Source organism: Rhineura floridana, chromosome 7 (assembly GCF_030035675.1).
Source record: "Rhineura floridana isolate rRhiFlo1 chromosome 7, rRhiFlo1.hap2, whole genome shotgun sequence".
Lineage (NCBI taxonomy): Eukaryota > Metazoa > Chordata > Lepidosauria > Squamata > Rhineuridae > Rhineura > Rhineura floridana.
The window spans coordinates 60,481,473-60,501,372 of record NC_084486.1 but is presented as its reverse complement, the minus strand read 5'-3'; the positions used below and the strand labels follow the sequence as shown (position 1 = coordinate 60,501,372).

Below are 19,900 nucleotides of genomic sequence, written 5' to 3'. Positions count from 1 at the left end.
GTAGTTAGTACCCAAACAACCTGGAGAATCTTGGGGGGGGGGAAGGTTGCAGACACTTGCTTTGTGCCAGCCTAGCTCACTGCAGACAGTACATTCAAAAAACACAGCTACTGAGCTCAGGTAGGTGCCTCCTTCAGCTGAGCCAGGCCCAACCCTCAGTTCAGTGGCCTGGGTGACTGCCCAGCTTCCCCACCTGTAAGGCTTGGCTTGGCTGCTGTGAAGATACAGAAGGGGGTATAAAATGGCAAAAAGAACTTAGTGCTCATATTATAGGCTTCAAAAGTTGGTTCATTTAACCAGAGTGATGCATTTAATATAGAGGGCAGTGTTTTTCTATCCCTTCTCTCCTTGAAGATTAGTATAGCTCCAAGGCTTCAACCAATCTTAATATGACCTGATCATTGTATGTTTTAAATGTATATGTCCCACTAGTGTTCAACTGAGTTTACTCCTAGGTTAGTGTACACAGGGGAATACCTAATTACCGTAGGCATGTAGTCACTGGGAGCAGGGGACTATGGAAAGCAGAGTGATCTGCTTTCATTTTAACTTTTTTTTGTTTACTTTCATGGGTAAAAAGTAAGGAAAACCATAGAATCAATATTTTTCCTAATTTCTCCATTAAAAAAAAAAACCTGACCCAACTTTCTAATGTTCTACCCCAATGGCAAAACCGCTGCGATAACTAGTAGGATTTTAAAATGTTATAGAATAATGTTTAATTTGTTAATAATAATTCACTGGTGTGAAAATTGCTATTTTATTTTGACATCCTATATCGACTTACTTGGGAGTATGCTCCATTAAACACCAAGACTTCCATCTGAATAGGCATGCATACAATTGTACTGTAAGTTAACTATAAGTGAATTCTTAATGGGTGCCTGGATTTCTGCTCCTTCACAGGAGGAGGCATGCCTAAGTCCCTGCAAAGTTTTCACATTTTGCATTGCCATTTGGGGCTGGGGGGGAATTCTTTAGCATCCATCCACACTTATGGTGTAGTAGTAGTATTTGCAGAAAATAACTTCCAGAGTACCTTATCTTGGATGAACTTTCCACAAGAAAGATGAATCGTAGTTGCTAGACAGAAGGCAAAGGCAAACTACAGAGAGTCCAAGGTCTAGAAAATGAGATGAAAGTAGGAAAGTGTACTACAGGGGAAAACATTCATTCTTGAGGACTCTAGGGCAGCGGCGTCACTAGTGGGAGTGCGGGGGGGGTGCGGACCTCTAGTGCGTGCCCTCCCAGGGGCATGGACGAGGTGGCTGGGCTTGCGTGCGTGCGTGCGCACTCGAGGCCAGCCACCCCGTCCATGCCCCTGGGAGGGCGCATGCCGGAGGGGCACCCAGCCAGAGAAGGCCTGGGAACGCCGGCGTGCCTCCCTTGCCCCGCCGACGCTGATCGCTGTCTCGCCTGCCCACCCGGCACCCGCCTCTGAGGAGGAGTTGGAGCAGCCTTGCCGGGCAATGGCGCGGGGCGGGGCGGCTCTGGGTGTCACCCACCTCATGGTGACACCCGGGTGCGAGCCACACTCTCCGCACCCTGGTAGTGATGCCCCTGCTCTAGGGCAGAGCTTGGAAGTAATTCATTACAAGTAATGAATTACTTGTAATTAATTACTTTTTTGAGGAACAAGTGGGTAATTCCTTTGCATTTTGATTGTAATAGAACTAGGAGTAATTTTGTTACTTTTGTGGAGTAATTATAATGTTTCCAACATTACTTTGGGGCATTACTTGGGGGGGAAGCAGGGGAAGTCTTCTGCTCCTCTGATTTGTGGATGAAAATCATGTGCCTCAAACTGGGTTTTCTGTGCAGCATTGCTCTCTCATGCTCTGTGGGTGAGGAGGAGGCGACGAGGGAGGAGGTGGAGAGTGAGACGGGGTGAAGTGGAGAAAACAATTGTTTAAAAAAGTGGATGGTGGTGGAGAACAATGGAATGGAGGAGAAAAGGAGCAGGAGGGCAAGAACATGGATAAAGGAGGAGAAGGAGGTGGTGGCAGAATGGAGATAAAGAACTGTTGAGGTGAAAGATGACTGTGTGTGTGTGTGTGTGTGTGTATGTGAATGCTGTGTTTGCACTTGGTAGACAAAGTGGCCTCCACCACCCTCTCTGGCTACTGTGCTGCATTTGCAGTATTTTAACTTTTTTGCATCTCAGGGGAAAATGTTTGCTTGAGTGAGTGTCCCTTGGTGGCAGGGCAGGGTCTGGGGGTGGTTAAATGAGAGAGATTGTGCTTGCTGGCTGAGTGGTGGTGGTGGGGTTGCACTTGGTTTGACGTGCAGAGATCTGAGTAGTGGCCTCTGCCTCCCTCCTCACCTCCCTTACCAGCGGAGAGACCACCATTGCTATCTTATGGATAAAAAGAATTATTCTACTACCTCTGTATGTGTGTGTTTATTTTTAATGTTGTTTTAGGCTACTTAGATGTGCAGCAGCCAAGGCCAGCACCTTGTAGGCGTTTTTTTAAAAAAGTAACTGAAATGTAATTGTAGTGATTACTCTATGAAAAGTAAAGTAATCAGTTACTTATAGAGCAACTGTAATTGTAACAGTAATTACTACTTTGGGGGCCATGTAATTATAACTGTAATTTATTACTTTTTAAAAGTAATCTTCCAAGCTCTGCTCTAGGGATCCCTATAGCCTATATGCTGCACCTGCCAACAGCACAGGCTGTTGAGAGGCTACTTCTGGTGGTGTTCCTGCCAGTAGTAGCCACTGTAAAGCCCTAAAACAGAGCAGAATTCAGATGGGGAGGAGGCAGAGCTGGGCTTGCCAAGGACCCACTGGATCCTAAGCTGGTTCAACAGCTGGAAATGGGCCTGATTCAAGCCTGTCTACTGTACCATCCTGAAGCTGGCACAGCAAAAATCAAGATAAACGCTGCTCTCTCATCTTCTGCCTTGGCAAGGGTGAGCCTGGGGATTTTGGGTGCTGTGGTGGCATGTGATGCGTCCTTCCCTGGCTCTCCCTGTCAGGTTCCTACCTGCTCGTGGTTACTGCCTGTCTCTAGGCACCACCAGGGACTCCACCAGTCCGGACCGCACTCTCTTATGGTTTACCTATCCGCTCTAGCACAGATCTCAACAGATCCCCCTGCTAGGCAACCACCAGTAACGTCCCAATACTAGTATTCCCAGAGACTCTGAATACTGGTATTGTTATTCTCTTCACCGCTGCCACCATTTGTTACAGTTCCCCTTCAGCCTTGGTCATTACCTTACCCTCCCTTCTGGTCTGTGAAACCCCAGCCAAGGATCAGGCCTTTGGTAAACCAAATTAAGTATTTATTACAGATAACAAAGCTAACAAGATTAACAAGATTTCTTCTTAAGGCACATAAGCATATGGTTTTACTCAATACTAATCTGAACTCCACCCCCCTCCTTCTTCACTCTCTCCTGGCAAACAACTCTCTCAAACCCCACCAAGCAATCCACTCTTTCTCTTCTTTCCCCCCCCCCGATTCCACTCTCACTCTTCCTTTTATACATTCAGCCATTTTAAACACTCAGCCAATCATCTCGCATTCTACTGCCCATTCACTCCCCCTCTTTCACTCCCCTTACCATGTATCTTCTAAAACAACAGCACTTACCATATATACATTAATATAGGAACATCGCATGGCTGAACTAAGAAACACCTATAGATAAACATAATTGTACTGATACTTGCTCTTCCTTTCCAGAATTAGAAGACAACCTTTGCAGGACCAGTCTTCATTTAGAGGAGAGGAAATACGGGAGATTTATGGTCCAATACTTTATTTATTTACTTTACAAATAAAGTAGGTAGTCCATCTAACTCAATGGTAGAGTATATAGAGAAGAGCCAAAATTAATAAATAAAATTCAACTCACAGCACTAAGAAACAGCTGTGTCCATTAACTTGGAAGCTGCAGCCAGTCACAGTACATTATAGAGGGCTAGGTGGACCAACATTTTTAAAGGAAGCTTACATGTTCACTGTAGAGGTATATCCACCGAAACTCTCATCTATAGGGCTGCACAGAAGATCTTATAAGCTTCTTTTACCTGAGCCACTTTGCATTCTCTGTTCTTGTCATTACCACATTTCATTCCCTCCACTGCAGCCTGATGCTTCCAACCATTTTGTATATGGTGGTATTACAGTGGATTTTAAAATAATGCATTCATTCATTTCATAAGATGGATGTTTTATTTCCTATTCAATTCCTCATTAATCAACTGGGCTACTATCTCACCTCTAAAGGTCTGATAAAACTCAGCAGGTAAACCATCAAACTCTAGGCTCCTATTTCCTGCTGGAACTTGTGTAATACTTTTATTTCCTTTCTTGTCACATCTCTATTTACATGGTTTCTGTCCTCAGTTATCCTTGGAAGTGAAATATCATTTAACACAGGGATGGGGAACCTTCTTTGCCTCGAGGGGATCTCATGCCAACAGTGAGCATGACCAAGACAAAAGTAGGTGTGGCTATGAGCCACAAACATGCATGCACACACAAGATACACACACATACACAATCAGTAAATAGATTTGTGGATACAAAACTTAGCTGAATTCACAACACTCAGCAAGAAAAATAAAAAACGCTCTGTCCCCATCATCAAACCAAGTCAAAACCCCAGGCTATAAGTTGCTATGGCTGAGTTTTTGAAAGGGTCATTTACAGATTCACATTTACTTTCAAATGGAATCCCTATTAGGGTCTTAATTGTGGCAAGAGATTTCTATCTGTTGGCAAGTCACATGAGGATTACGGAGTTAATTTCAAATCCCATTATTACATTATACAATTTGAAAGACTTGCATTTTACAGAAAGTGTGAAAATGGGCTGCAGAAGTGTTTGAGAGCTTATTAAAAATGACATGGTCCTTTGTAAAATAAAAAAGGCTGATCTCTTCAGCATTGCCTTACTCTGAGAATCCTTACCTTAAAAATATAACAAAGCTAGGTTTCCTATAATAATTATGCATATAGATTCACCGTATTTGTAAATGAGTTTATGGAACTGAATAAGTAATTGATAATTATTTTTTCCCCTCTGGACATACTACAGGCAGAAGTAAAATTTTCTGTCCTCTCTTCCCTATAGCTACCTGCATGTTCCAAAAGTTTTCTCTGAAGGGTCACTCCCCTTCAGAGAGAACCCCTTGCACGCGCCCCCTGCAACATTGTGTGGTAGGACATGGGGAACTGCCAGAAGTAAGAGAAAAGTCTCCCCTCCTTAAGTTAATTTATCTTAGAATCCAGAAAAACAACCACAAAACTGGGAAACCACCACTGACACACCACAGGAGTTAACCTGTGGTGTCATGGGTCAGTCTTGTCACCCATATTATTCAATACAAATATGGAGCCGTTGGGGGGATGTCCTTGGGGTTTTGGAGTCAGGTTGTCAGGATGCTGATGACATTGGACCCTTGCCATGGCACCTGAATCCAGACAGACTGATCAGTAGCTAGTCCCTGCCTGGAAGAAGCTGCAATGGTCTGGATGTGGTGCCGTAAGTTGAAACTGTCCAGACAAGGTGGAGGTTCTGTGTCTTGCAGTATTTGGTCTGGGAAGTTAGTAGACTACCTGTTCTGGACTGGGTGGCACTCCCCTGGAGAAATCAGGTCTGTAGTTTAGAGGGGCTCCTTCAGACCCAAGTGGCTTCAGTAGCTAGGAGTGCATGTTTCTGGCTGGCTGAGTCTCCAATTATCACTCTTTATGTAGTAATTAATGCGTTGGACTATGACTTGGGAGACCAGGGTTCAAATCCCCACACAGCCATGAAGCTCAGTGGGTGGCCTTGGGCCAGTCACTGCCTCTCAGCCTCAGAGGAAGGCGATGGTAAACCACCTCTGAATACTGCTTACCATGAAAATCCTGTTCATAGGGTCTCCCATAAGTCGGAATCGACTTGAAAGTAGTCTATTTCATTTTTTTCATGGATAGAAGTAACTTGGCTGAAGTCCATACTCTGGTAACCTCAAGGCTGGACTATTGTAATTGGTTCTACAGGGGCATGCTCTCAATGATATTTCAGAAGCTGCAACTGATGCAGAATGTGGCAGCCAGAGTGCTGGCAGGTATTACTGACCAGGGACATATAACAGATACTTAAAGACCTGCACTAATTGCCAGTGTGCTTCTGAGTACAATTGAAGATGCTTATGTTGACATGCAAAGCCCTAAATGACATGGGGCCCCAAATATCTGCAGGAGCACCTCCTCCCATATAGTCCTGCCTGGATGCTGAGTTTTGTAGGGAAGGCCCTATTGACAGTTCTGCTATCATGTGAAGTACGTGGGGTAGTGGTGTGTGAAAAGGCTTGTTCGGTGGTAGCCCCCAGATGGTGGAATGCCCTCTCCTCTGTGGTGCATCTGGCCTCATCACTGTATACTTTCTGGCATTGAGTCAAGATGCACCTTTCGCACAGGCTGGTGGAAAAGGTAAGTCCTGTTAAATTCAGTGGGGCTTACTCCACTGGGGGTAAGGGGGTTAGGACTGTAGCCTAAGTCCCAGTGATTTCAAAGGAAAGGCATAAGATTCTGGCTTTTCTCTTTAACTAAAAACAATGGGATTTTAATGAAGCTTAACGCTGAATGAATTGTCCTCTTTATTTTCCATGTAATAAAGAAAAAAAATAACTTTGTTTAGTAAAGGATCTTTATCTTGCCTTTCCACTCAGTGTCCAAGGTAGTTAACATCAGAATTTAAAAACAATGAAAATAACAACAATCAATAATTGTAAAAACAGGAAATAAAACAATCAAACATCTAGAATCAACAAAAACAAAATTAAATCAGCATTAAACAAACCAAAGGCTTACATAACATTACCATTTTCAATTGCCTGTGAAAAATAGGATGTGAGGGAGGCAAACAGATTTCCTGGGACAGCAGACAGGGAATTCTACATTGCGGGGGCTGTAATATAAAAGGCTTTACTAAGTATCCTGCAGGGGAGGAAACTGGGGAATACATGTGTTGTGAGGTTAACAAAATCCTCTCTCTGCACTATCCAGGGATGTTCTAGAAGGAAGAAGAAATAGGCATATTTTCAATTTTCCACTCTCTAGAACATCCCCTCCCCCAGCTCTGCAGTTGATTTAACATCCCGATTAGATTAAACCACAGGGGTTATTTTTATGTGTATGTAGTAGGGATCTATGTTTTAACAACTCTTGAAAGTCTTCTGTTCTGGTGTGCAAGTGAAGATAAGAGAGGAGAGAGCAATGCATGGGTCTGATGCTTGTTCTTGACCTAAGCAACCATGGTTTATTGAGCCAAGATTTTTACTTCTGAACCACACCGCAGCACTAATATCAACATTTGAGCCTAGAAAAATCCTGGGAGTTCCTGCTCAAAGTATGTGAAAGTTTCAAGTAAGTTTAATCGCATCCCAACAATTTGAAGCCATCCTCCTGTTTCTGTTTTGTAATTTTTGAAAAGACTATTAATATTTCCAAGGAGCTCAGTTGAAGTTAGATTATTTGATTGCTAAACTTACAGCCTGATCCTAAGCATGTCTATTGAACAGCAGAACTGCCACCCTGATTTCAGTGGGACTCCAGGCTGCAATCCTATGCTTATTTACCTGAAAGTGGGTCCCGCTGAACTCAATGGGACTTACTTCTGAGTAGCATGTATAGGATTACCCTGTAAATTGTTGAAGTGGCTAAGCTATATTCCAAACTGGGTGATTAATTTTTTTAAAGGACTGCACATTTGAGGCTTCAGAGGGGAATTCTGCCAAACTGTTGTTTCATTTTAAAATGATAAAGCATTGTAAAATTATATAAAATAAAATTATATAAATAAAAGTGAAAGAGCAATCCTGAAATTATTTGTGGAAAAAATAAGATGTTTCACTTGTAATCTTTTGGCAACAGCCTGTCTCAAAATGAGACCACATTCTAAAAGAATAAAAGAATTTTATGAAGCAGTACTTACAGGATGCCACCAAGCAAGCATTATTTTGATTAAAAAGAACTGGGACATCAAGTATATATATGGAGTTTACAGTATATGTTCGACTGCTTTTTAGTTGCTGTGGAACCTTGGTGGTTTGGGGAACGATGTTTTAAGCAGCAGCTATATTTTCTGGCCTGTTTCTCTTAGGAACTTTACCTAGTCTACATCACATATGAACTCTTCCAATTGAATTTGCCCAGTCTTATTTAACTGGATAAAACTGGGCAGGGTAAGGACCTAGTTTTTGTTTGAAAAGGTAACATGAGCTTGGGTTACTGCAACTGAGGGCTCATTCACATGGCAATTTACTGTGAGATTGGTGCTACTTGCATCCCCATTTAATTTGCAGGGTCTACATGACATTATAGGCAAGGCAAAAGTATGCTACAGGAGGAGGAGGAGAGGGCGGCTGTGTTTGCTTCGCTGCTTCCCTGTGCTTTTTTGCAGCTGTTTCCTTTGTGCACCCTGCCCGTTTTGTCTACTCTGGGCTGTTGGAGACACGGGATCCCAGGCGGGGGAAACCCCGGGAGGAAGAGAGCCGCCGCCGCTGCTGTTGTCAGCTGTCGGAGGGAGAGCTGCCGTTGTTATTTGTGACTGTGCCGCTGCTCTTTCTGACTGTTGCTGCCGTTTGTCTCTCTCGGTTGGACTGCTGCTGATTGACTGGTGCTGCGCCTTGCAGGATTGGATCCCGGGCGCTGACCAGCTGTGATTAATCTTCTCCATCTGTCAGCTGGGGACGGGGTGCCATTGCTGCTTGCAGAGGGAGAGTTGCGATTGCTGCTTAGCCACTGCTGCTACTGCTCCTCTGTTATTATCGCTGCCCAATTATTTGGAGGGAGAGTTGCTCTTGTCGCTGTTTAGCAACATTTATCTGCAGCTCTTCCTCTGTGTGGGACTGTGGGAGTGTGCGGTGTGTGTTGTGAGTAAGTGTTTGGAGTGTGGGAGTGTGTGGTGTGTATGTGTGTTGTGTTGTGCTGTGCTGTGCTGTGTGTGTAATTGTGGGTTTATATCATGTGCCTGGGAGAGAGGATTCAGAGTCGGGTGGGAAGATTTGAGGGGGCCCAAATTGGTATAGTGACGGGTAGAGGGAGATATGGCGTTGTGTGGAAGACTTGCCAGGTGAGGGGAATGCGGCCCAGACAACTAACGGCTGTGCCTCGTTCCAGTCTTCCCCACATCCAGAGGTCTCTTGGTTGCCCTATCAGCCAGCCCTCAGGTCTCCGGATGCTGCTTTTAAATGCCAGATCGGTACATAATAAAATCTACCTCATCCATGATTTAATTGTGGATGAGGCAGCCGATCTGGCATGTATAACTGAGACCTGGGTGGGAGAGCAGGGAGGAGTTGGCCCCTCCCAGCTGTGCCCACCAGGGTACTTGGTTCAACATCAAGGTAGATCTGAGGGTCGGGGAGGGGGGGGCTGCTGTGATCTATAGGAGTTCCATCTCCCTTTCCAAGCACCCTGTCCATGTTACTACTGGTCTGGAGTGTTTGCATCTTATGTTGGGCCAGGGGGACAGATTGGGGATTCTGTTGGTGTACTGCCCACCCCACTGCCCAACGGACTCCCTAACTGAGCTGACAGAAGTGGTCTCGGATGTATTGTTGAGATCCCCCAGACTGTTGGTGCTGGGGGACGTCAACATCCATGCCAAGGCCGCTTTATCGGGAGCGGCTCAGGACTTCATGGTTTCCATGACAACCATGGGTCTGTCCCAATATGCTACCGGCCCAACACATATAGCAGGCCATACTCTAGATCTGGTTTTCGTAACTGGACAAGGAGATGATGATCTGAGTGTAGGGAGCTTTACATCAGTCCCTCTGTCATGGACAGATCATCGCTTGCTGAGGTTTAGACTTACAGCGGCCTCTCCCCTCTGTAAGGGTGGGGGACCTATTAAGATGGTCCGCCCCCGGAGACTAATGGCTTCTGATGATTTTCAAAGGGCTCTGGGGAGTTTTCCGGCTGATAGGACTGGCGCTCCTGTCGAAGCCCTGGTTGAACTGTGGAATACAGAAATGGCCTGGGCAGTTGACACGATCGCTCCTGCGTGCCCTCTCCTGTGTAGAGCTCATGCAGCTCCATGGTATACTCTGGAGCTGAGAGCGATGAAACAATATAGGAGACAGCTGGAGTGCAGATGGAGGTGAACTCCTGACGGATGCAATCATGCACTGGTAAGTGCCTATACTAAGTTATACTCAGAGGCAATAAAGGCAGCAAAAAAGCAATATTTTGCTGCCACTATTAAATCATCCATTTGCTGTCCAGCGGAGCTTTTTAAAATTGTCCGTGGGCTATTGCTTTCTGGCCCTAGGGACATGGTGGAATCATCTGAGGCCCGCTGTAATTAATTTGCTAGGCACTTCCAGGATAAAATCTTTTTCATCCGCCGGGACTTGGACTCCAATGTTATAGCAGTTGAATCGAATGAGGTATCCAGAGCGCGGTCTTGTCCTGATTTTTTGGATGAGTTTCAGTTGGTACAGCTTGAGGACGTTGACAAGGTGCTTGGATTGGTGCATGCAACCACTTCTAGGTTGGACCCTTGCCCCTCTTGGCTAATAAAAGCTAGCAGGGATGTAACAGCCGGCTGGGCCAGGGAAGTGATTAATGCCTCATTACGAGAGGGAGTGGTCCCTAACTGCCTGAAAGAGGCAGTAGTAAGACCACTTCTGAAGAAATCGTCCTTGGACCCAGAAAATCTTCATAATTACAGGCCGGTAGCAAACGTCCCATTCTTGGGCAAGGACCTCAAACGAGTGGTTGCCAGCCAGCTCCAGAGACTCTTGGATGAAACCGATTATCTAGATCCATTTCAGTCAGGTTTCAGGCCTGGTTTTGGCACAGAGACAGCCTTGGTCGCCCTGTATGATGACCTTTGTCGGGAGAAAGACAGGGGGAGTGTGACTCTGTTGATTCTCCTTGATCTCTCAGCGGCTTTTGATACCATCGACCATGGTATCCTTCTGGGGAGACTCGCTGATTTGGGAGTGGGCAGCACTGCTTGGCAGTGGTTCCGCTCCTACTTGGCGGGCCGTCTCCAGAAGGTAATGCTTGGGGAGCACTGCTCGGCACCCTGGGTCCTCCAGTATGGAGTTCCGCAGGGGTCAGTTTTGTCCCCCATGCTTTTTAACATCTATATGAAGCCCCTGGGTGCAGTCATCAGGAGGTTTGGAGTGCGTTGCCATCAGTATGCTGATGACACGCAGCTCTACGTCTCCTTTTCATCTTATTCAGGTGAGGCTGTCAATGTGCTGAACCGATGCCTGGCCGCGACAATGGACTGGATGAAAGCTAATAAACTGAGGCTTAATCCAGACAAGACCGAGATGCTGTTAGTGGGTGGTTCTCCCGACCAGATGGTGGATATCCAACCTGTTCTGGACGGGGTTACACTCCCCCTGAAGGAACAGGTTCGAAGTTTGGGAGTTCTTTTAGAACCATCCCTGTCACTTGAGGATCAGGTAGCCTCGGTAGCACGGAGTGCTTTTTATCAACTGTGTCTGGTGGCCCAACTTTGCCCCTATCTGGATAGGGACGACCTCGCCTCAGTTGTCCATGCTCTGGTAACCTCTAAATTAGATTACAGCAATGCACTCTATGTGGGGCTGCCTTTGAAGACGGTTCGGAAACTGCAGCTCGTGCAAAATGCAGCGGCCAGATTGATAATGGGGACCAAGCAGTCCGAACATATAACACCGATTCTGGCCCGCTTGCATTGGCTGCCTATAGGTTTCCGGGCTCGATTCAAGGTGCTGGTTCTAACCTATAAAGCCTTACACGGTGTGGGACCACGATACCTGATGGAACGTCTCTTCCGATATGAACCTACCCGTACACTACGCTCAGCATCGAAGACCCTCCTCCGAGTGCCTACTCAGAGGGAGGCTCGGAGGGTGGCGACAAGAAAAAGGGCCTTCTCAGTGGTGGCCCCTGAACTATGGAACAGTCTTCCGGATGAGGCACGCCTGGCGCCAACATTACTATCTTTTCGGCGCCAGGTTAAAACTTTCCTCTTCTCCCAGGCATTTTAGTATTTTCGTATTTTAGTATTTTTGTATTTTAGTATTGTGTAAAAATGTTTACATTTTAAATTTAACTTTTGAGCTTTTAATACTGTTTATATATGTGTTTATTGTATTTTTGCTGATTGTTGTGAATCGCCCAGGGAGCTTCGGCTATGGGCGGTATATAAATTTAATGAAATGAAATGAAATGCTGCTGCTTTCCCCTTTAAATCCATATTAAATCAATCTGCTGAAAATGCGAAAAGGGAAGGAAAAACTGTCTCCGCTTCGCTGCCCTCCTCCCATGTAGGTGCTTAGCTCTGATGTTTTTTTTTTGGGGGGGGGTGCATCGTCCCTTTCAGATACTCTCCTTTCTCCGCCCACTAAACTCTTCATGAATTCCATTTTGTTTCTGGCACCTTAACAAGGCACTTCCGACTGACTGCTGCTGAACTCCTGCAGCCCTCCTTTCTTTCTCCCCTTTCTCCCCCAGTAAAATGCTTTCTTTCACACCTGTTCTTTCTCTTTTCTTTTAAACTTTGGCACAGTTCAAACTCTTTCCACCAAAACTCCTGCGGGCTTTGCAAAAGCGAAGCAGCGCCACTGATCTGCAGGAAGGAAGGGAATGTAGAGCTGCAAAGTGTGTGGCGGTGGCAGCAATGCCCTGGCGCAATAGAAAAGGGGCAGTCCAGAGTGTATAATGAGTTCCGTTGAAATCACTTTCATGACCCAGGCTAACAACTTCGTCAGTTGCACACAAGCATGCACACATGCATAACCCATGCTGATCTCTCTCTCTTGCCCCCCCCATCACCTGTTCATTTACCAGAGGAGGGGAGAGACAGCAGGCAGAACAGGAGGAGGGGGGGGAATCATTGGCCTTACATGGCAGAAGAGAAAGGCAAGTTCTGCCTCCACATGGAGCGACTGTCTCTTAGAAAATAATTCTGCTCATTGTGCAACCGTTTCTTCAGACCATGAGGTGCTGCTTTTCACTTCCAGTTTGCTGCACGCCATCCTAGTGGAGAGGGGAAAGGAACAGCTCTGGGGTAGCCTGAGCCACCTCCACATCTCTCCAAAACTACAACGTTCCCTAGCCCCAGACCATTCCTTAAGCATTCCCCTCCCTTGCTCACATGTAGGCGATCCTGCAACTCTTGCAAAGCAAGATCACTATATCCGGCCATTACCGGTGATGTGACAGAAGATGCATACACACTGTCTCCCGCTATAAAAATTGCATTTCATACATACTTAATGCTTAATTTTAAAAAAGGGTTTTACTATAATTATGTCAGGAGGAAATGAAACTGACAGAAAATAGTTTTTTGTGTCAATTGCACCCCCCACGCTTTTGGCTTCAGCATGCAACTGTAAAAAAACTCCCTCCCCTTCTCGATTAGTAATATGGATACTTCAGAGGGAGTAAACATGTAAATTTGGGGGCGGGGCCACAAGGAAACAATGATACTAAACCTTTCCAGATGAATGCGAACTAGTTTGAATGCAAAACAGCTGATTGGAAGGTAGGAAGTATGTGAACCTTCCAAATCTATTGCAATGGAAAAAGTTGCGTCTTTAATCCGAAGTTTAGCTCCCATGTGAACCAGCCCAAAGCTTCATGGCCACAAGTCTGGGTTTAATATTACACATGGCTGATTCTTCCCCCAGAGAGTTCAGTGTGGATTACCTATGCTTCCAAGGCACAATGCTCTTTAGGCAGCTTATTAACACATTTGATCACAGCTGCACAGTTGCATCATGATTGCAACAGTATGTCTCCCAGTACCCATTTTTAACACTACTGATTCTTCTGTTGATAATATTAACATATGCTGCCATGCTTTAACACAGCTCTCACATTTTACCACTATGTCCAATGAAGCAAGATGGCGTAGGAAAATATTTCTATGACCTAAGGCAGGGGTCAGGGTGGTTCATGACAGATGCTCTTGGAGGTCACTGATTCATGGGGTCGCCATAAGTCGTAGTTGACTTGGAGGCACATAACAACAGCAAGGCAGGGGTGGGAAACCTATGGCCCTGTTCTTAGATTCCAACTCCCATCAGCTCCGGCCAGCATGGACAATGGTCAGGGGTAATGGTAGTTGTAGTCTAGCAGCATCTGGAGGGCCATAGATTTTATACTCCTGACCTAAGGTTTAGCTCATCCTGAACCCCTAAGGTTGTAATAGAAAAGAAATCTAAACTCTTACCTGGGTTTGCATATTTTATCTTCTCTTTCTTTTGAGTTGTGCCTTTTTAGATTGTAACCCTGTGACCAGGGACTGTCATATTTGTATTAATGTGTAAGCCATTCTTAGAGCTTTTTTGGCTAATTATATTATTGCTTCACAAGGCTGGCTAAAGGCATTTTGCTGGCTGGGAAAGAAGCAGGTGTCCACCTCCGCCAAATCAAAGCATAGTCAAGTTATTTTGGCAGCTGAGGCAGAAAATCCAACAAGCACCTCTTCCCCTCTTGCAGTAAAATTACAACAATAAAACAAAATTGTTGTGCTTTCATGGTACCCAAAACCTGCTGCTTGAGGTAGCTGCCTCACTCACCCTAACGGTAAGACCAGCTCTGCAAGGAGGTCTGAAGAGAAGAACAACTCATTTGTGATCCAAACACAAATCTAACCTTCTATTCTAGCCCTCCCTTTCTAAAGCATGCTAGAAAAAGATATCTTGCTAGGGCACTCTAGTAAGGTGAAGCACAACACAAGCAGCTGTACCTACATTGAAATGTGTTTTAATTCTTTTTAATATTGTACTTTAGATTTTGTAATGCACCCTGGAACCTATTGGTGAAAGGTGGGCAATAATAATAATAATAGAATGGACAGGTACAGATTAGGACAGGACCTTTAAGAATAGTTTAGAAGAGGTAATTTCAGCAGGTGGACTTTGCACTACTACTACTTGTCCTCATTTGCATCTAGGCACACAATAATGATAGGTCCCTGTCTAGCACAGATACTGAGAGCCAAATTATACTGATGTTAAGCTCTCTCAAGATTGCCACTTTCATTTTGATGGAAAAGCAGCTGTTGCTGGTGAGAGCCTCAAATGGAATACAATTTCCTCTCCAGAAGAGCTGGAAAGGGGCAGGGTGGCCATGTGTCCTACTTTACAGCGGGAAGTCCCCTATTTGAAGGAAGAACCTGAGCAGCAGAAGCCCCCTGCACCATCCCCCAGAGCTGCCTCCTCTCCTGAATGGGGGTGGGTGAGAGTAGTGTGCAAATAAGAGAAAGCAACAGCAACCAAAAAGTGTTGCTGCTCAGCTCACCCTCTATGAGCACCATGGCAACAAGGCCTGGGCCTCTTGTGTTGCCTTGAGACAAACTGCCTGCTCACAGCATATGGGGTTGACCACCCTCCATCTGGAGGGTGCAATGATGGGAACTGTGTCCAACAAGCCTAATCTTCCCAGCTCCGTTGCCCAAAGGGAGAGGCGAGTGAGCAGACAGAGGTCATATCTATTACTCCAAGGAGCAACAATCAGTAATCACCTTCCTTTGCTCCGTCCCTCACCCCTCTGGGTGCCTTACCTAGTCTTTCCTATTGCAAAGAGAGAAGCTGCATACAGCCTTCCAGACAGGGAGGTGGCTGCAATCATCAGTTACTGAGTACGTCTTACCCAATCATTGCTGCTGCAGTAAATAAAGGCTTGGGTTTGCTAAGCTGAATTGCCCAGAAGGAGAGCTTGGGTGAGCAAGTAAGTAGCGCTAAGCATGCTTTCCTTTAAAAAGAGTGTTTAATATAGTGTGTAGTTTGACCATAATGGTTTGGCAGCAGAGTTACAATCCAGCCAGGATATGATAACACCAGCCAGGACCATCAAACACTGGAAATGGGGTTGAGAAGGAAGCAATTTCTCAAAAAAAAAAAAAAGGGGGGGGGAGGTCCTGAGGCTCAAGGCAGCATGAAAGCCATTATGCCTTAAGACAGCCCTCTCTAAGCTGGTGCCCTTCACAGCTGTGCTGATGGGAATTGTAGTTCAAGCTGCATGGCAAGCACTTGTTTGGGAAAGGCTGTGTTAAGACTTCAAAGCCCTGTACCCTTCTCCAAGATGACTGGTTGTCAAGTTGTGATAACGTATTTCTGGGGAAAATGCACTTTGTATGTGCTCAAAAGCTCTATTACTAATTTTTCTTATATGCTGGGGCTATTATGCAGGTAATATCCTAACCATGTTTGCTTCAAATGTTTACTTCCTTCTGAGAGGAAGGGGGGTATAAACTTAATAAAAAATAAAAGTCCCACTCCAAGGGCTTCCAAGGAAATGTGTTTAGGATTGCAGTTTGTCTTTAGGAACGTAGGAAAAATGTTCCTTTCTTTGGCCTTTTAATCAGTCCGCCTACGTAGTAATTTATCTTGTGAACATTCATGGTTAAGGAAGCTCCAGGATTATACAGTTTCCCCACAGGAGATCTAAGCAGATCTGTACCTGGCATTTTTTGTATTATGATTTGATGCTTGTAGTGATTCTGAAGGCTCAGCAGCAGATTGAATCCCGACATTTTGGAGCCGTGCCCTCTAACCTGCTCTACTAGTACATCTTTTCTTCAGAGGATCCACCTCTGACTGCCTGATTTTCAAGCACCAATCTGTAGCTCTTTCTGACAGAATTCTCTGTGGTACTACATTCAAAAGTGAAAAGTATGAAATCACAATTTCCCCCTTCTAGGCCTAGTTCTTCTGGAGAAGCAATGAATTGTTTATGGTTTGGTATCTTTGTACACTACACATTCATACATTTCTCATCTTATACTTCCTTTTCAAACTCTAAATTGCCTTGGTTTGCGCTCTCTGATAAGGTCCCATTATTTTCCCCATGTTGCTATTTTCTTATCAAGACACTGTTGCCAGTTACTATGTGCTTATCGCATCTTGCAATTCCAGCTGCTTTTCTAAAATTGTGAGCCACAGTGTGGGGGAAAAACACTGGGAGAATTTTGGCTTTCTTTTCAAAACAAAAATCTACTCTCCATAGTTGAAAGTAAAGTTTGAAAACGTTACATATAAGTAGCCTTTAAAACAAAAAGTTATTCAAGAAATACAGTCACAGGTCATCTTCACAACGGAAGGAAAATCTGATTTGTTTGTGGGGAGGATCTGCAATTTTAGTAAAGTATCAGCAAGAGAAGCCTCCCAATCTGCCCCAAGGACAACCATCTTAGAGAGCTACTAGAGTAAAATCTATTAAGGTGTTAGATCTGGGCCAGGTTCACATTCCTGTGGACCTATGTGACTCTTAACTGGCCTTCTTCAGTTAAATCAAGGGTGGGGAATCTGAGGCCCTCCAAATGTTCTTGGACTCCCATCATTCGTGACAACTAGCCGTTCTGGCTGGGGCTGAAGGGAGATGGAGTGCAACACCATCTGGAGGGCAACAGGTTTCCCATTCCTGAGTTAAACCTTCCTCTCAGGATAGTTGAGAGGAGTAAAAAAAAAAAAAAGCAGGGAGGTATTGAAACTTCTTGCCTGATTTAAGATTTTAGAATAATTGAATGATTCATAGAAAATGTCAACTAATTATATCTTCACATGTTCAGTGCAAGCAACCCTGTCTATTTTATTTTATATATAGCAAAAATGAATGGGTTCCGTTCTCTCTCTCTCTCTCTCTCTCTCTCACTCTCTCTCTCTCTCACACACACACACAAGGTGGATCAATGTTTCTCCAGATTTCTTGTGTCCTCATGAGTTTTGTAGAACAGCTGGAGTTTAAGCTGCAATCCTGTGGTCCCTGGTAGGGCATCCCAAGGGCCTTAGGATATCTCTGAGAGTGGAGAGGGAGATCTGACATCAGATGCCTCCTCCCTGAGGCTGCAGGAAGATCCATAGTCAGTTCATCTCTGATAACAAAGCTCTGATGTCAGAAACAGCAAAGAGGAGGTATTCTAGGGGCATGTCAGGAGGATGGATCTATAGCCCTTCCATTCCCACAGTGTCTCCAGAATGCAGACAAATTACATCAGCCTTACAGCTCTTTTAGTTTATTCCCTTCTATTGAAATAAATGGGAGGGAAATTATTTCTGTAAAAAACCCTCAAAACCAACCAATTGGAAACCTCCTGCTGCTGCTAGTCTAGCAGGGCATAATAAAAGGTGGTTTTTCCACCTTCAGTCTTCTCTCCCACTTTCCTTTTGGATTGCTCTGCTTATTTGTCTCACTAATTTGGGGGAAAGCTGAGTCTGAACCTACACAAGTCACCAGTAATGCTTACTGGGTCACCTTGAACCAGTTACCATCTCTCAGCCTAACCTACTTCACAGAGTTGTTGAGAGATAAAATGAGGGTGGGGGATGTCACCCTGGGCTCCTTGATGGAATGGTGGGATAAAGTAAATAAATAAACATGAATAAAAGTGTACCCGTTAGTAGTCAGTCACCTATGTTACAAATTAGCAGAAACCCCACTGCTTACATAGGGCTCCTCCTGACTGTTATTTTATTGTGGGTATATTCTGCAACATGTTCTTGACACAATAATAGTGCTTTGGTGGGGGATTTATTCTACTTTAGTTTGTTCTGTGATGCTTCACCAATATTGCCACATTATTGCTGTCCAGAGGAGAGCTGTAGCACAACAAACACTGGACAAAAATAATACCAGAACATTTGTGGTATAAAACATTATGGGATTTCTGCAGGAAGTTATGGGATATGAGTAGTCCTGATATGTACTGATTGGAAGTGAAGCCATGTGACTGCCCCAGGGGTTTTGCAGGTGCAAATAGTATTGAAAGTAGGATCATGCGTAACCACCCAAATAGCATCAAGAGCACCAATCATCATGAATGCACAATAAAAAGGATGTCTGGAGATGCCCAAAGTGAGTAGGAATAAGTGTTGGGTTGATCTAAAGTTATTACTTCTTTTAGATGGAGTCCCGTGGATGGAGGCATTTTAACACAGCTTGAACAAACCAAAAAACAAAGTCATGATGGTTTGTTTTACAGCAGATCAAGAGAGAAGTCACACAACTTTGCAGCTCCAGTAGTAACTTTTTCATGCAAATATGAGCATTATTATTTTTCAGCATTGGCTTTCAGTGTAACATCAGAGCCAAATCTTTGTTAAAGTGAATAATAATCCATCCATATCCTTCCTTCACCTGAACACAACATATCCACATCCACCTGATGTTCATAACATAGTTTGCCCTTGTGTGCAAGCTTTTTCTTTCCCAAATTGCCAGCATGGAGGGCCTAATCAAGACTGGGATGCAACACAGGGGTAGGGGGTCTTTAACCCTTTGTCCCACAGCTGCAATCTCAGCCCAGATTGGGCCCCTGACTTCTGTATTTTGCTTTGTAAAATAAGCTCCCTTTTATTTTAGTGGGGGGAAAATCCCATTTGCCGCAGTACCTGCTCACAGTAAACTATATTCTACATATGGTAAACTATATTATGCTATTATGAACCAAACATGACTTTCAGAGTACTTCCTCTGGTCACCACCGACCACCGTGTGCTTTGGGATACAATCTGTAGCAGAAATATGCCAAGCAGCAAACTGGTAAGGAATATGAGCTTCATTTATAGCTTTGGAAGGCTTCACTTAATAGAATTCATAACCCCTAATTAAATTTGCATGCATGTTGATTTATTCTATTATATAATTATACTTAAACCCTCAACAAAAAGTTTTTTTACAAGTAGCAAACACAAAATTATTAAACACATACAGTCAGTAACAATGCAAGTTACGTAAACATGTAACAACATTTGCCATCAAAGATGTATTCATTACTAATTCCTTTGGGAGTCATAATAATATAATTAGACATTAGGAATTAACATAGGTATAATATTTAAGAAACCACTTTATTTCTCTAGAAATGAACAGTAGAAATTGCCATTTTAAAGCTGCAATTCTGTATTCATTTCTCTGGGAGTAATGCCCATTGAACT

At 44.3% G+C, this 19,900-nt stretch overlaps 1 protein-coding gene across 2 annotated transcripts in view; it reads right to left on the bottom strand.

The window, feature by feature from the left end:
• Positions 1-15,602, bottom strand: part of ADAM12 (ADAM metallopeptidase domain 12) — a 396,536-nt gene extending 380,934 nt beyond the window's left edge. The window contains exon 1 of one of the 2 annotated variants that reach the window (XM_061635685.1): positions 15,529-15,602. The gene's annotated coding sequence lies outside the window, so the exon portion shown is untranslated. Of the gene's footprint in view, positions 1-14,193; positions 14,292-15,528 lie in introns of those variants that run through there. The other variant, XM_061635687.1, reaches the window with a different exon arrangement.
• Positions 15,603-19,900: the final 4,298 nt, after the last annotated feature.